A 4508-nucleotide genomic window follows, 5' to 3' on the forward strand; every position below is an offset into this window, starting at 1 on the left:
TAGATTCATGCAAAAACATAAATATTTTGCGAAAATATGAAAACAACTTTTATCTTATAAAAATCAAACACGTGAACTTTAGAAATTAAATTTATTAGCAATAAATTAAAGATAATAAGTATATACTGGAGGGGTGTTATTGTAATATAGATTTAAAAGTGGTTTTAACAACCATTTTTTTTTCACGTCCTTAACCACTTTTAAATTCAAGTTTTCATAATAAAAATATCAAAAAACATACTTTGTTAATATGAAACAATTTCTCATGTATCATCGATTATCATGGTGTAGTTCAAAGTTTGGATGAGTTCTTGTACAAAATATAAGGTTGAGATGACACAATCTCATAGGTTTTCTTTGTTTTTGCGTTTTCGCAAATTATTTGCATTTTCACATGAGCCCAATATATATATATATATATATATATATATATATATATATATATATATATATATATATATATATATATATATATATATATCTTAAGTACTTAACTTTATTCAAATCCTTCTTTAATCATGATTTCATTCCTTTGTTACATGATTTCAATCGGAATTAAGACACTTAGACATGCGTATGGTGATTATGATTCATGATTGTGCTTCAATGTTCAATATATTTTAACTTTCCATACACTTATAGTTTCCTCTCCAAGGTTTCATTCAGTAGTTAAGTAACATGTGTGACTTGATATCTTGTACCACCAATAGATATGTGATGGCTATAATAATTACATCATATAAAGCAAAGTAAATGAAACCACCATAAGTCGAAAACAACATACTTGGTTATCTGGTAGCTAGTGCATTTTTTGATTGGTTTTGAATGAGTTAATAATTGTTTGTTTTCATTTTTCTAAACACATAAATTTCGCTCAATACATTGTTAATATGAAATTAACAATATTGTGTTTTGCAAAATACATGGTTGATTAATAATCAGAAAATACAGGGACCATTTTTGTAATTTATTATCAAAAACAACATTACTCTGTAACGTATGATTCGCATATGCTCACACCCATATTCCTGAAACGTTTTTTTAATCCTGTCAAATCAATATATAGCCTTTTCGAATGTCCAACTCTTGCAAATAAACAGAAAATTGTAGACATTTGAGTGTAGAGTGTAAACAATTATAAAAATTACATAAAAGCAATAGCATAATCTTGATGTCTTCTCTTGTTGATATATTAAAATGTGCATGCGATATTCATAAATCATACCTACAGGGATAAATGTGAAGTCTACTATCTTTTGTTCAATGTTGCGTATAATTTTATCCCTTCCCCTTCTCAAAAATGTCCCTGAGCTTGTATGTAATCAAAAAAATGGAAGTGACAGATGCTATAACTTGTCATGAAGAAAAATCCAATTGTATTCATATGATATGAAAATCTGTATGATTCGAGCCACAATACAATAATGTTTCATTGTTATCAAATTTTACAAAAACGTTTTAAGGACGTTTCATTTTTGTCAACTTTTACAAAAAAATGTTTTAAAGTACAATACCTTAATAAGAAACAACTCATGCAATAGAAACTCAATTACCATATAAAAACATTTCATACCGAGATCATCTTCTCGTGACAACCCAATAACATGTTAAGATAGTGGTGGTTTTGGTTAACTAGTTTTGCGATATTAAATAATCATAATAGACATTTATTTATTGTAGGAAATAGTGTTTCAATGTGCTTCCACTGGTTGAACTTGTAATAATCAGATAATTACTTATTTCACAAAGTTTGATTATAAACAAAGAAAAAATAAAATAACCAAAAAAAATATTTTCATATATTGTTGGGGTATTAATATTAAAATTTATTTTCTATCAATTATAAATATAATATGATTATTAATGCTAAACTGATGGGTGAACATTTATCATTTGTGTTGCAGCTTGTGTGAAAATTATCATCCAAAATTGGTTATTTGAAAGCTAAATAATTGGATAATTACAATCTGATTATATAATAAGTAAGATTTTGGTTTTTGTATATATTGAAGAAAAATATTACCTGAACGTAATATGACTACTCCTCTGATCCAATAAGCATGCTAACTATCTCCATTATTCCCCGGAAGCATGCAATCATACCATCAGCTTGTTCCACTTGAAGTTGTCTGAAGTAAGAAAATCCAAAAGAAGAAATTGTAAAAAAAAGGACATTCTTATTTAACTAAGATATTGCCATTTGTCCTGTGAAATATTATATAAAATTAAAGCAGAAAGAAATTTTTTTTCATAGTGGAATAACATAAAGATTATGATAGAAGATGAAAGGTGGCACCTTTAGATCTACAGGTGTTCCATGAAGTGAATATGAAAATAGCAGACTCGATCTGGTTTTCCATCTAATGAAGTAAAAAGATATAAACTTTATCATAAGCCCAAAGGTTTAAAAGAATTAGTTAACAGGTATTCGTTTAATGTACCTTATTTGGTAGACTGAAGTAATTTTTTCGTTTGGAATCCGGAATGGAATCCGTCAATGAATCTTGTATTCCAAAATTACCCTTTATCAATGAAAAAGGCTGGAATACCCAAGATTGCTTCTGGAACCCTTCTTTCTATAGCTTCTGGAACCTTTCTGCGACCTGTATCAATATGCCACGTCCTGTTTACCATCTATTATTATAATAATATCATATGACATCTGCAATCATATAATAATTATTTACCTCGAGTAGAACAACACTGCCACTGTTGGGATCAACTGGCCCAGATGTCCAAGCATCTCGATGATTGCTCAAGATTGCAAATCTAATGACAAGCTTTACACACAGTTAAACTTCTCACTTTGGTTTCTTTCTACTTTGGATTTTGTTTTCTTATTTGGACATCATGTTACAAATTAACACGCTTTATGCAAAGAAGTAGTTAAAGTACATAACTATTAGAGTTTACCTATCAGGTTCCTCCAGTCCTTTAATTATCCCTATCACATTCTGAATCGTTCTTATCACTTGTTTTTCCTGCAACATCAAGGACCAAAAACATTAGAAACGAAAGCACAAAGACCCCATCCAAAAAAATACACAAAAAGAGTAACTTTACCTTCTAAGTGAGCTCTATAATCCCTAAACCCGGTAAAATTGTATAAACCGGAGCATCTTTGTCACCCTGTCACTCCTCATCAACCACCACTCCATCCATACACCTTAAAATGTCCTCTAACCCTGCAAAAAAGTACAAAAATAAGTATTCATAAAAGCTTCATACAAAGTTTAAATCTACAGGAAGGTCTTCATTCCTGGATGAATTAGGAAAAGGAAAAAAGCTATAAACAATTCTAACGACAAGAAATTTAACATATGAATTGTACCTGATGACAAAAAGTCAAGCAAAAATGCAAAATACAACATTTTCACTACATACCTTATGCCCCCTCTACATAAGTCTTGGAATTTCAGTTTCAAAATCTAGAACCAAAAATTGATAATTGTAAGAATATGTAAACCTCCATAACAAACTTTTACAAAAATTGTTACCTAAATAACGAAAAATGAAACCCACCCAGTAAACCTAGCCACAACTCAATAAGTCAGAATTCCAAAAAAAAGGCTCCTTCCAAAACTAAATCATTAAAAAACAGAAAACAAATTATAGGGCAGATAATGAAAGTCCAAATAGATGATCGACCTTTGGTAAATCGATAGAGAAGTGTGGAATAGAAGATAGGGAATAAGCACTTATCGATGGAAGCCGGCTGTCAAGCCCCTTCAAAATCTTTGATACCTGCGAATGAAACAAACAAATAAATAGGGAAAAATCTTTGAAACCTTTAAAATCTCAAGGTTCAATCAGCGAGCATAAGTTAATCCGATTAAGCGACACAGACCTGTAATTCGGCGATTGAAGCGGCGGGTGCGAGCAAAGGTGTCAGTGAGGGAAATCGCGATTGAAGTGGGTTTCTTTGAGTCGGTCTTCTTCCGACGCTCTCTTCGATATGAAATTGGCAACAAATAAAATCGAGAGGAGGAGAAAGATGACGGAATGATGGACGAAAGATAGTGAAACACGTACTGAGGAACTTTGGGATCAATTTTTTGGTCGGTTTTGTGAAGAGGAACTTTGGGATCGATTTTATGGTCGATTTTGTGAAGACATTGTACCTAAGAGATGATTCCAATGAGAATCATTTTCCCGTAACTGCTAGCAATGACGGTGGAAGATATATATCGGGCGAGAAAGGCGGTGACGAACACAACATGAACACGTTGCAGAGATTAAAGCCAAAACCAGCGCCAAACCATCGATGAGGCAAAATCACGTGGACACACAATATAGAAAATGATAAAATATACCCCTCTAAAAGAAACAGGCCATAATTGTAAAAACAGATACAGATGAAGGACGATTTCTGCCAAAAAACTACATACTTCACTGCAGCTAAGGTAGGACAATTTATATATATATATATATATATATATATATATATATATATATATATATATATATATATATAGGAAAAATGAATATGTGGTTGTCATGTATCTAAT

General features: G+C 31.0%; 1 long non-coding RNA gene across 13 annotated transcripts; it reads right to left on the reverse strand.

The window, feature by feature from the left end:
* Window positions 1–666: 666 nt before the first annotated feature.
* On the reverse strand, window positions 667–4243 carry LOC145102329 (uncharacterized). Of its 13 annotated transcripts, XR_013706132.1 has the most exons (11): window positions 3848–4243; window positions 3498–3744; window positions 3385–3428; window positions 3064–3185; window positions 2914–2981; window positions 2688–2769; window positions 2442–2603; window positions 2297–2360; window positions 2024–2129; window positions 1226–1306; window positions 668–1028 (listed from the first exon to the last, which is right to left on the reverse strand). It is a non-coding gene; the product is annotated as an uncharacterized LOC145102329 (long non-coding RNA). The 13 variants fall into 13 exon arrangements; XR_013706126.1 differs by having other exon boundaries at window positions 667–1028; window positions 1226–2129; XR_013706133.1 differs by lacking the exon at window positions 1226–1306 and having other exon boundaries at window positions 669–1028.
* Between the last annotated feature and the right edge of the window lie 265 nt (window positions 4244–4508).

The sequence above is a fragment of the Lactuca serriola genome, chromosome 4 (assembly GCF_051521515.1).
Source record: "Lactuca serriola cultivar US96UC23 chromosome 4, Lser_US96UC23_V15, whole genome shotgun sequence".
Lineage (NCBI taxonomy): Eukaryota > Viridiplantae > Streptophyta > Magnoliopsida > Asterales > Asteraceae > Lactuca > Lactuca serriola.